This window comes from Pleurodeles waltl, chromosome 6 (assembly GCF_031143425.1).
Source record: "Pleurodeles waltl isolate 20211129_DDA chromosome 6, aPleWal1.hap1.20221129, whole genome shotgun sequence".
NCBI lineage: Eukaryota > Metazoa > Chordata > Amphibia > Caudata > Salamandridae > Pleurodeles > Pleurodeles waltl.
In genome coordinates this window covers 1,102,224,671-1,102,237,968 of record NC_090445.1, presented here as the reverse complement: position 1 = coordinate 1,102,237,968, position 13,298 = coordinate 1,102,224,671, and the positions used below count along the sequence as shown (strand labels likewise).

Genomic DNA, 13,298 nt, shown 5'->3' with positions numbered 1-13,298 from the left:
TCCTGTATTAGAATGTAGTTATCTTTGTCAATCCTAGTTTGCATGCAAAATATTAGGGCCATGTAAAAAAGCCGATATGTTTGAGAAACGTGAAGGTAGTATTTTCTTTCCCAGACTGTTATTTTCATCTAGATAAGCACTCGTGCCCTTTTAGTTTTTATTGTTTTGCGAAATGCATAAAGGAATGATCTTTCAGAAAAGATTATATTTTGATGATCACCCGAATATCCCAATTATTTTTAAGCAAGATAGGTGAAAAATTTATGAATCTGACTCTGTCAGGCTAATAGTACTTTTGGATCATAAGTGATTATGTGTGACTGATTGTTGTTGCAGTTTGAAATGTATTGCTGAATATTTGAGAAGTGAAGTCTTTTTTTGTGAAACTTTATTGGCTTCCTTTGCATTTAGTTCAAAGACCTCATCCCTTGAGCAGCTTCTCCTAAATATTTCTATTTCACCCCTAGCAATTTTGTGGAATTTATGTCTTGGATGGTCTTGGATGTCTGCTCAGTGAATTGAGCATTGCACTGCAGGCAGTTAGTTTCCTAAATTGTCTTCATTAAAATTGGTTGTTTTCAGTAAAGAAATCAATTTCAAGGAATTGCATTTTCTTCTCTCTCCATGCAGTGGAAAGTTGCAATTTTGATAGCTTTGGATTAGAAGACTAGGTACTCGTTCTAACTACCTTAGCAGACCATTACTATATCATCGTTGTGTGTCTTCAGTATATTAGGCGATTCCGAAATTCTGTGGCTTGTTTGTCTCAGTTTGAATTCTTTCAGATTGCCCTTTAACTAGTTTCTCACATTATGGTGTGAACCTGGGGCCTGAAATATACTTTTTTTAGCCCTGCATTTGCGTCATTTTTTTTTACGCAAAAGCGGCGCAAACTTACAAAATTCAGGGACAAAGATGCTGCAATGTTTGGAATCCCAACCTTCACATACGTGAGACCAAAGTGTTTGTCAGTTCGTTACCACGACTAGTCCCCTTAGTGTTTGTGAACACACCGCTTCATATTGTATTTTAGAATGTTGCATAGCACGAATTAGAGTAACCTGAAATACAAAACCGATTGCTTTAAGGAAGGCGACCTGCAATCAGAATTATCTTAACATCAGGATTCTTAAAAAAACAATTTGACCCTTGTTAACTTTTATAGAAAATAAATATGATGCCAGCATTTATGGAATCTATTTAGGAAACAAAAGCTGAAGTCTTTGTTATTTCAGATTGGAAATTCCAAACACTCACTTTTATTGGACAAAATGAAAACGAAACGCAGCATTTATTGTTTTATTGATATCAGAGAATACATACTCCCAGTAATGTTGAACTCCATCATAAACCTAGGTGTGGTAGTACAATGCTTTCGATTTCAGAGACCTGGGAGTTTATTATCCATAACATATTGGTGCAATGGTCAGCCAAGCATTCTACCTCTGCTTCATTTTATTTTAAGTTAATGCAATAAAAGGTTTCAAACGTAAAGAGCGTGTCTCAAAAGCTTCCAAACTCCTGTGGATGCTACATGTTCTGTTGGAAGCTTCAGTGTCTTTTCCGAAAGTTGAATCCATCACGCCAAAAATAAACTTCCCAATTAGCGTCTGTGTTGCTTCTTCCTTGTCTTTATTTTTAAGTACTTGGTGAATTACACCTAATCCTATAGAGATTATAGCCAATCGAAGAGTCTCTGTTCCACCAGTAACGAGATTCTGCCTCCATTCCAGCAGGCTCCATCGTTGCCTTGTACATGGAGTAAATGTAACATTCTTCCATAACTGGAGATTTAGTTATCACTGCTGTTAGAGGTGTCACACGGTCCCACTCAGCGAAATGTCCGGCATTCGCTTCATTTGCCAGATGACAAAGACAGCAGCTGGAAGGAACATAAGAAAACTCATGACCAGGACTGTGATGGAGATCAAAAGAACAATCAGCCAAGGCTCCAAAACCGTTGATACCATGGTCTGCTCTTCTCCTGTTGTCTACTTTACTGATCAGTGTGGCACCTAAAAAACAAATGAAGTTTGTTAGCATATCTTCATCGTATGGTGCACCAGATAACTGTTGATTCATCCTACACTATGGTATCATCAATAAGTTAAAAGAAGAAACAATTTTCCTCAGTTTTTTATTTTTTAACTACATCTCAAACCTACAACCTAGATTTCTCGTGGTCATTTGAAAAATGACTTGTATTATGTTTGTGCCTGCTGCCGCTCTGTGCGTACCTCTGGGCTCTTTCAGATATTAGACAAATGGTGTTACGGTTGCTCAGAGTGTAAATGTTATCCTTCCCTTTATGCACAGACCATTTTATGTCTTGGTCATATTGACTTCAGGCAGGAATATTATGATATCTGTGACCTTTCCCGCTAGGTGTATCCTCTAACCTGATCTGTGCAACTTGGCCAATGCTCCTTTAGAAAACCTATTGCTAAAGATTGAATAATAAGCCGTAGTAACCTTTGATAGTTTGTTGTCTGAGTCCTATATCTATTCAGAAGTTATGATTTTCTCATCCCTGATCTGATGCCCTCTATGTACATATCTCTAATTATAAAACGTGATACCTGAAAGCTATTTGTATTCATTCGTTTCTTCCATCATTTGGGACTCAATGTTTTGTTTTCTGTTTTTCTACTTCTGATTATGTGAGAGTTGCATGTGTGATCATACTCTGTCAAGGTTTTTCAGTTACTAAGCATTTGAGGCCCCACGTCTGAAAAATACACAACAGATGAAAATATGCATCCCGTAGCCAGCTCAATCACAAAACTCACTGTAGTAGTCGCATTTGTTTAACACCAAAGTACTTTATGAAGGAATCAGTTTATCTGACCACAAAAGAGCGCATCAGGAGTCGCACTTGAGTGTCAAAGATCGCATTGAGAGAATCACAGGGGGGATATTTACTAATTGTTAATGAGACACACAGCAGAAAGCAAAGTTGATGCACATTAAGTGAGAGGGAGACAACAAAAAAGTGCCATATCTATCTAGATGTGGTGCATTTCTGCTTTCTTCTAGCAGTGGTGCACTGTGTGCTGCCTAGCACCAATGTAATCACCCTTGCACCATGGTGCAAGGAAACCTGTGTTACAGGCAGGATTTTTTTGTGCAGGAAGGGATACCTTTATGAACAAAAACAATCCTTGCAGTCATTTTACTGTTTAAATGTATGCTGCAGATTGAAACATGCATAGAAAGAGCAAGTAACGAGGAGAAATAAATGAATGTCTTCTTGTTACAGCTGGTTCAGGGAAGCACAGCATTTTGGTGCAATCCTAGGTTTACTCAATTTAGTGAATATGGGGCTGTGTCAAAATCCATGGGTGGATGCATGGGGACACCCATACTCCACCTACGGAATGCCTCTCTGATACAAAGTAATGTAAGGCAGTGCTATGCGCTGTCTCGTGTTACTTTATGTTTGCTAAACCATGCAAAGCCACAGCAATGCAGCTGTGCATGGCTTACTAAATACCAGTTAAGGATTTGCATTGCCTTGTGATGAAGTACATCAAGCAAGGATAACACAAGCCCTGTGAGAAAACAGGGCTGATTGCAGAGGCCCCATAACTTTTTGCCCCCATTTTGCCACCATTTTCCTCTTTTTGCTGGTGTTTTCCTGACTTTGATGGTGCCCTGTGTACTGCTAACCAGTCCCAGGGCCTGTGCTCTGTGTAAAATGGATATGCAAATTAGGCTAATTATAATTGGCTAAGTTAACCTACCTATAAGTCCCTAGTATATGGTAGGGCATGTAGGTTTAGGGACCACAGCATAGGTGGTGCACACCTAGGTGCACTGCTGAGGTGCCCAGTGTCATTTTAAAAGCAAGCCTGCCTTGCTGGCTGCTTTTAAATTAAAGTTATATGCAAATTCGACTTTGGAATTAAAGGTACTTCCAAAGTCTTAAACTACCTTATTTTTACATATAAGTCACCCCTAAGGTGTGCCCTATGTGCCCCTAGGGCTGGGTGCCATGTAACTATAAGCAGGGACTTTATAAAAATAGATTTATAAGCCCTGGTGAGGTAAAAACAGCCAAATTCGTTTTTCCCTCATTGAAGTAAATGGCCTTCATAGGCTAGAATGGGCAGACTTTATTTTAAATTTTAAAGTCTCCTTAAATGTTGCATACCAAGAATTTGGTATCAAATTAATTTTTGTAATAAATCCTACAACTTCCAGTTGTTGGATTTAATATAACTAGTTCAGGTAAAAAGTTTAGACTTTACCTAAAAAGTTGCCAATTTCAGCTCTGCATTGTTTTTGCTGCTGTGCTCTGATTGGCCAGCCTGCAGCAGCTTCTGCCAGGCTGCCTTGATGAGGTGTGAACTGGCCAGGCTTCACACAAAGGAATGTGCTTGGGGGAGAGAATCTCCCCTCAGCAGATGGTGAGGCAGGAAGGGGGAGGGCTGCCAAACTGGTCTTCAAAGGCAGAGAAGGACATTTGCAGCACCCAGCAACACCCCCACATCCTGCAACCCCAGACAATTAGGTGCCCCCTTGATTAGATTAGGAGAGGGCAGGAGAGGGGTGTGTTTATGATTTTTAGCCACACCAGTGGGTGGGCTCAGCCAGATGTAACCTCCAAAAATCAGATTCATCCATGTTGGATTTTTAGAGACTGTTGCCTTCTGGGATGGATTTTTGCCACACTTCCCAGGAAGTGGTCATCACAGGGGGACGACCCTGTCCCTGATTGGAGAACCAGGGCCCCCCTGCTTTTCACCCAGGAGCAAGGATAAAACTGGCAGACCTGCCCCCACACCTCAGATCCCCACCAAATTTCAAGAAGAAAGAACTTAAGGAGAAGAAGGACTGCCCTGCTGGACCCCTGGCCTGCACCTGGAACCTACACTCAGAAGGACTGCACCAGCTGCACACTTGGGCTTCACCACAAGAAGGACTTTGCCTGGCTTCAACTGGTTCAAGGAGGGACTCCCTGTTTGCTACAGGTGAAAAATTGCTAACCAGAGTCCCCTGCACCAACTCCTGAAAGAAGCGACCAGCTGACCACTGTCCAGTGGCCAAAAAGGAGTTTGCGCCAGGTGCATTCTGGGAGTTGCAGTCCGCACCCCCAAGGACCATCACAGAACTTCTGGACCCTTGGGGTGAGCTGTGGACCCCAAAAGAACCTTAAAAGAACATCTGGGTGAAGCCCCAGAAGTTTGGAAAAGATTTGAGAATTTTTGGAAAAAAGCTCCAGAGAGGGACCGACCCGCCGCGGAAATTCTAGCCGGCTTGCCTCAACCGCGACCCGGCCTGACTTCGTGGTTCGTCCCGGTAAAGAAAAACATCCAAAAAAGAGACTAAGTCCGAAGGTAAAAAGTTGACCGGGACCTCCCAGCCATCGTATCCGAGAAGGGCTCCATGGACGTCGGATCAAGATCCAGGTTTACCCCGGTCGAAGGATTTTCATCTCGAAAAAACGACTAAGTCCGAAGGTAAAAGTCTCCACCGAGGAAACCCACATCGCGTATCCGGACAAGGGCTCCAGGAGGTCGGATTCAACTGGCAGGTTCGTCCCGGTGAAGAAAAACTTCAAAATAAAGACTAAGTCAGAAGGTAACTTTTTAACCGAGGCCTCCCGCGACCTGTAGCCGAGCAGGGCTCCATCGCGGTCGGCCTGAAACTTTGACTTTGCCCCAGTCCTGGTGCAACCAGATGACCCGATTGGCGCTTTTTGTTTCTAAGCGCTAGAAAAATAGTAATTCTTTAAAAAATCATATCTCCGGTTCCCCTGAACCGATTTTAATCGTTTTTGTGTCATTTTAAAGATAAAAATATAAACTATTTTTATAAAGTGGTTTTGGATTTTTAAACTGTTTCCTGTGTTTTATTTGAATACTGTTTTGTGATATTTGAATGCTTTACACTTTGTCTCCTAAGTTAAGCCTTGACGCTCGTTGCCAAGCTACCAAGGGTTGAGCTGGGATTAATTTACTGAGACCTAACTGTACCTAGGTGGAGGTTAGTGGCTTGTTACTAGGTGTAGGTACCTACCTGCCCTACCAATAACCCATTTTCCAACAAGCCCTTAGTGAATCTTCCCCACAGTTATTTAGCAAATGAATGATTATGGAAAAAGTACACATTTAGGCACAACAACGAGTCACTGGAAGTGTTATATTCATCTTGCATGTATTAAAGATTTTGTAGGAATAAATTACATGTTTTTCATCAAAAAGATAATTTGAAGATTTGATCTCTACAGTAGTTCTATCAAAGAACGCAATTAAAGTTCATAGATTTAGACCATCTATGAATCTACTGAAAGAGCTGTTTTCGCAGACATTTAAGGAACTTATTAAAACGTTGGAACTTTTGAACTATTAAAGAATTCATTGTTGAAAAGTAGATGTATATGGTATACATTGACCCTATACACGAGAATAATGTTGCTGGCAGCCATTACTCTGGGACTTAGGGCCAGATGTAGGAATAAAGCAAATTGCGACTTGCAATTTGCGAGTCCGTGCGACTCGCAAATTGCAAATCGCAATTCGCGATGCAGAAAGGTGTCTCAGACACCTTCTGCAACTCGCAATGGGGTCGCAAAGACCCACCTCATAAATATTTATGAGGAGGGTCGCAGTTTGCGACCCCATTGCGAGTATGGGCACTCACGGGGATGGTGGCCTGCTGGAGACAGCAGACCACCATGTCCGTGACTGCTTTTTAATAAAGCAGTTTTTTTTTTTTCTATCTGCAGCACGTTTTCCTTAAAGGAAAACGAGCTGCACTTAGAAAAAAAACCGAAACCTTTTGTTTCGGTATTTTTCAGAGCAGGCAGTGGTCCATAGGACCACTACCTGCTCTGAAAAATTGTTTTTGTGATCATTCACAAAGGGGAAGGGGTCCCATGGGGACCCCTTCCCGTTTGCGAATGGGTTACCATCCACTTCAAGTGGATGGTAACAGCGATTTCATTTGCGACCGCTTTCGCGGGCGCAAATGAAATTGCATAGCATTGCGAGTCGCAAATAGGAAGGGAACACCCCTTCCTATTTGCGAGTCGGAAATGCATTTTGCGAGTCGGATCCGACTCGCAAAATGCATTTCTGCATAGCAGAGAGGCTTTTGCGCCTCGCAAACGGCGTTTTTCGCCGTTTGCGAGGCGCAAACCCTTTGCTACATCTGGCCCTTAGTCCCCTGTCCTGAACATGTAAAACATAAAACAAATAGGAGGGCAGGGTAGGCATACCATTTCATTTGAGATTTCATCAGTGATGTCATAAATTATTGAATTATGGCACAGAACATGTCATGAGTTACATAATATGAGAGGTCATAAGCAGTGCACAGGGGAGCGCAAGTTCTGACTAGGTCTGCTAAATATAACTGGTGAATTTCAGTACATTTTTTAGTTTATTACATTAATGTTGGCACTGACATATTCAGCTAACTTTAATGTTTCTTTTTGGCTAAAGTAACGCTATAGTTAGGTGAATATGTCAGTGAAATATATATATAACAGCGATGGTGCCTGAAACACTGGACAGAATGACACCAAATTTGGCAGAAAGGTAGCTCTTTGTCCAGAAAGCGACCTTTTTGTTATTTGGGGTAAATCCATTCAATAGTTTTTCAGTAATTAAACAAAGAACACATTTGTATATATAGGGACGCAAAGACTTTGCAAACCCTCCTGTTCTTGTGCTGAGAGCTACCTGGCAGCCAACACTTCAACAAGGAAGTGTTGGCAGCCATGTTAGGACTCAGCTTCTGCTGAGTCCCTAAAGAAAATAATGAAAATCATGAAAAAAGCAAAAGGGGCCAGGGTAGAGTCACCCTGAACCCTTGGCCCTGGGGTTTCAGAGGGACCCCCCCTTAAAGCAAAAAAGCATTATTTTGTAAAATGTTCGGTGGAAATCACTGTGGATCTGCTAAAAATTCCCCAAAAAACCTAAGCCTGGGCTCTTGCGCTTGTTTCACTGAAGCCCCTGGTTGGGCCGGGTCCGGCTGCATTTAACATTTGAATGGAGGGGTGACAGGCCCACCTTGCAGCCCCAGGATCAGCCAACTCCCTGAGCTTTAGAGAAATATAATGCAGGGGGAGGTGCAGCCCCCCCCCACAGTTGCGGGGACAGCCACCTCTCCAGGGTTTTAAATTAATGTAAGACGGGCCGCACGACGCCCTGCAGACCCAGGGACCACCACTCCTCAGGGCTATAATAAAAGAGTTAAGGGAGTCCATTGTAGACCTCCGAGTCTAAATGGGAGCTGATAGCTCTGACTAAGCAAAAGCAAGCACAGTCTGGTTTCTGACAGGAAGAGCAGCCCCCCGCTGGCAGAAAGCAGAGTTTTCATCTGTTTCCCTGCATGCAAATATGTGCACAGGGAAACAGATGAGAACTTTGCTCCCATATTCAGGGGGCTGCTATTTAAAGCAGCTTCCTGCCTGTAGGAGCAATGCCAGCTCCTCCAGAACATGGGGAGCTGGCATGGACTGTGGCGGCCATAGGGTCGCGATCCTGTAACTCGCTCTCTCTGCCATTCCATAGTGGGATGGAAGAGGAAGATTTACATTGCAATGGTCTTTCATTACAATGACTTCACAGAATAAGACTAGCAAGATGGTTGGTAGGAATGTTATAGTTATGTTTGAAAGCAGAATGGAACAAATTCACTTCTGGCCCAATAGTCTTGGTCTTATGCTGTCACTCAATAGGCAGAAGGTTCAAATCCTAGTATCGCTTGGCAGTGTGTTTGTTTGTTTATTTACTGGTGTTTTGACTGTTGTTAGACATAACAGCCTTAGGGTGGTCATCCCTCAAATTATTGCCTGACTCACTCCACTTTTCTGACACTGTTTTTGCTGGTTTTAGGACTCTGCACACTTTACCACTGATAACCAGTGCTAAAGTGCATATGCTCTCTCTTAAACATGGTAACATTGGTTCATTCCCAATTGGCATATTTGATTTACTGGTAAGTCCCTAGTTAAGTGCACTACATGTGCCTAGGGCCTGTAAATTGAATGCTACTAATGGACCTGCAGCACTGGTTGTGCCACCCACATAAGTAGCCACTTAACCATGGGCCAGATGTATCAAACATTTTTGCGATTGCAAATGGCCCAAAGGGCTGTTTGCGATCGCAAAAATGTGTTTTGGTATGTAATTTGTGATTACATACAGATTCGGTATTAGGAAGGGGCGTGTCAAGGGCGTCCCTTCCTAATACCGAATCGCAGAGGTATGTATGATTGTTTTGTGGCTGTGAAAGCGGACGCAAAACAATCACAGTTACTACCTACTTCAAGTAGGTGGTAACCCATTCGCAAAGGGGAAGGGGTCCCCAAAGGACACCTTCCCCTTTGTGAATGTATGCAAAAACATTTTTTAAGAGCAGGCAGTGGTCACACTGACCACTGCCTACTCTTAAAAAATGAAAAGAAAACTTTTCATTTTTTCAGTTTTCATTTTTAAACACATTCCTTTAAGGAAAACGGGCTGCATTTAAAAAAAAAAAAGATTGCTCTATTGAAAAGCAATCACAGACATGGTGGTCTGCTGAGCCCAGCAGGCCACCATCCCTGTGATTGTAGCCATTCGCAATGGCTTGCAAATTGTGACCTACCTCATGAATATTAATGAGGTAGGTCGATTTGAGAGCCCTTTCGAATTGCAGTATGAAACTCCTGGAGTTTCATAAATTCCAATAGTGATTACCTAATTGCGATTTGCTAAAAATCGCAATTAGGTAGTCGCTATTGTAAAAATGATACATCTGGCCCCATGTCTCAAGCCTGCCATTGCAATTTCACTGCCACTTCAACTTGGCATTTAAAAGTACTTGCCACACCTTAAACTCCCCTTTTTCTACATATAAGTCACCCTTAAGGTAGGCTCTAGGTAACCCCTAGGGCATGGTGCTATGTAGGTAAAAAGCAGAATATGTACATGCATGTTTTATATGTCCCGGTAGTGGAAAATCCCTAAATTCATTTTCCACTACTGTGAGACCCGTTCCTATCATAGGATAGCATTAGGGCTACCCTCATATTATGTTTGAGTGGTAGATTCTGATAAGAAATGGGTAACCAGGTCGTATTTAGTAGAATCCTGCTTATTGAGGACATTGGATTTTATATTACTTTTTGAGAAATGCCACTTTTAGAAAGTGACCATTTCTCTGCACTTAAAATCCACCTATGACTTGCAGCCTGTCTCCAATCAACATCTGGCCTTGGCTGGTTGACATTGCATTTCACCCAGACAACCACAAACACAGGATACTCAGTCACACCTGCACTCATCTGCATACTGAATGGGTCTTCCTAGGCTGGAAGGGTGGAGGGCCTGACACTTACATTTCAAAGGCTAGTGTCATGCACTCACACAATGGATTACCAAGCCCCTTATTGGGACCCTGGCAGACAGACCTGTACTGAAAGGGGACCTTGTGAACTTCAAAACCACTCTTTGAAGTCTCCCCCACTTCAAAGGCATTTTTAGATATATAAACTGAGTCCCTGACCCCACCAAATCAGACACTTGGACCTGAACCTACAACCTGTCAAGAGGAACTGCCTGTCTGCCCAAAGAATTCATCTGGACTGCTTTGCTGAGAAGGACTGCTGTCCTTCTGTTGCCCTGCTGCCTTGCTGCCTTGCGGAGAAGTGCTCTCCAAGGGCTTGTATTGAGCATGCCTCCTGTTTTCTGAAGTCTCAGGGCCAAAAAGACTTCGGGGGTTATTCTAACTTTGGAGGAGGTGTTAATCTGTCCCAAAAGTGACGGAAAAGTGACGGATTTACCACCAGCCGTATTACGAGTCCATTATATCCTATGGAACTCGTAATACGGCTGGTGGTATATCCGTCACTTTACCGTCACTTTTGGGACGGATTAACACTCCTCCAAAGTTAGAATAACCCCCTTCATCTCTTCAGGAAACTCTTTGTGCACTGAAAATCGACGCACAGCCTTGCCAAAACGACGCACAGCCTGCCCAAAACGAGAAAATCCACACACAGCCGAACTGGAACAATGTAGCCTGACTTTCAGAGTGAAGATTCGACGTAGGGCCTGCCTTGCGACTGGAAATTCAACACTCAGCCCTACCGGGTCGACACACAGCCGAACCGGGACGACGCAGCCCAACTTCGCAAGTGAAGAATCGATGCAGCACCTGCCATGCGACAGAAAGTTAGACGCATCACTGTACTAAATCGACGCAACACTTGTGACTTTGTCCTGCTCTCCCAGGATTTCCCTGCATCGTCCCTGGGCGTCAAAAAGATCCCAGCATCGCAGTGAGGAACCTAGACTTCGCGTCGGAAATCAACACGAAGCCTCTTGCAGCGTGGAAAGAAGCAATGCATCGTATGTGCCCCGGCAGAAATTAGGACTCTCGGCCTATTTTTCCATGCATCTCCTCCTCTGCGGTCTCCATGCCTGTTATTTTTTAAGCAAACCATGTACTTTTTGCAAACAAGAGACAACTGTTGATTTCTAAGATTTAAGACTCTTTTTAATCTTGCAAAAGTGATATCTCCACATGTGCTTATTGAATCTTTGTTGCTTTTTATCTTAATTTAATCAGATAAATGTCACATATTTTTCTAAACATGTGTGGTGTATTTTTGTGGTGTTCTCACTGTGTTACTGTATGATTTATTGCACAAATACTTTACACATTGCCTTCTAAGTTAAGCGTGACTGTTCAGTGCCAAGCGACCAGAGGGTGGGCACAGGATAATTTGGATTGTGTGTGACTTACCCTGACTAGGATTACGGTCCCTATTTGGACAAGGGTGTATACCTCTGTCAACTAGAGACCCCATTTCTAACAACTGTCAAAACTTCCTAGTAATGGAGCATTCACAATTCTTTACAATCACGTGCATGGGTTGACAGTCATACGTATGTCTGGAAGTGTCACACTAAGGAGTCACCTATGGCCTAAAGGTTACAGTCAGACTCTTGCACTTAAAGTTGAGGGTTCTATTCCAGGTGTGTTGGTGGTCATCTTCCTTCTTTTTTATTTCAAACTTCAAAAGTTTAACTTTCATACTGAGAGGTGATCTCACTCTTTTTAATCAAAAACATTTTTCTTTTCCATTTGTCCAGAAATATCTCATTCTAAGTATATCATTCATCAAAGCGAAAATCAGTTTATCTCGCTGAATCTCTCACCCACTCTCTGTCTCTCTCTGTCTCTCTCTCTCTCTCGCTCTCTCTCTCTCTCTCTCCCTCTCAGTCTTGGTTGGGTAGGGGGTTGGTCACAGGGGCGACCAACAGCACCCAGCCTTTGGCCGTGAGAGGCACAAGGTTGAAATATAGGGGGTTGGCACCTGCCCAAAGGCCGTGCGTGGCGCTGGTTGGATTAAAGTGCAGTAATGAAAATTGCTTTACCTTAAAAAAAAAACATAGAAATTCACTGAAAAAACAAAAATTACTGGGACATCATAGTTAGGCTCACATTTTAAAGGTATAGAACCATAGAAATTCACCTGTTATAGTTGGCGTTATCTCAATTAACTATAACTAGTACCTTAAGGTAACTAACTCGTGCCATCGCCATGCACTGCTAATTACCCCACAAATTACAGCACTAATGACATCTCTGATACCATCATGATAATATCAAAGTCATATTTTCAGTAAAATGTTTGATGAAAAACTGTGCATGGTGGGGGGTGCGAGTTATAGTTACCTTAGGGCACGAGTTATAGTTACTTGAGATAACTCTAATTATTACAAGTGAATTTCTATGGTTTGATACGTTTAAAATGTGAGCCTAACTATGACAACCCTGTAGGTGCAAATTTGAATTTTTGTTAGTTTCTCTAAAACTACTGAACGGATTTACCCCAAATAATAAAAAGGTCTTTTTCTGGGCAAAGAGCTACCTTTCTGCCAAATTTGGTTTAATTCCGTACAGTGGTTCGGGCGTTAATGGTGTACAAAATCCCTATGGAAAAAATGAATGGGGAAAACATGTTTTGGGACCCCCCACCCTTTTTCTTGGCACCCTCTTGAAGGTTCACTCAAACACTTTCCAGACAGCAGCTGAAGTGAGCAAACAGGTTTTTGGGAAACTTTAGTGAATATCCGTCAACCGGTGCCAAAGATATAGGCAAGTTCTTTTTCTGTAAAAACTAAGGCCCTGATTTAAGAAAAATTTTGATTCTGTGAGAAAACTTGGCTGATTGCAGAGGCCCCCTAACTTTTTGCCACTATTTTTCACTTCTTGCTGGTGTTTTTCTGACTCTGATGGTGCCCCGGGTACTGCTAACCACTCCCAGGGCCTGTGCTCAGTGTAAAATGAGTATG

The 13,298-nt window shown here is 42.6% G+C and overlaps 1 long non-coding RNA gene across 1 annotated transcript in view; it reads right to left on the bottom strand.

Moving 5' to 3' along the window:
- Positions 1 to 1,285: 1,285 nt before the first annotated feature.
- Positions 1,286 to 13,298, bottom strand: part of LOC138300611 (uncharacterized) — a 106,033-nt gene continuing 94,020 nt past the window's right edge. The window contains exon 3 of the long non-coding RNA XR_011204969.1: positions 1,286 to 2,015. This is a non-coding gene — a long non-coding RNA (uncharacterized lncRNA). The remainder of the gene's footprint in view (positions 2,016 to 13,298) is intronic.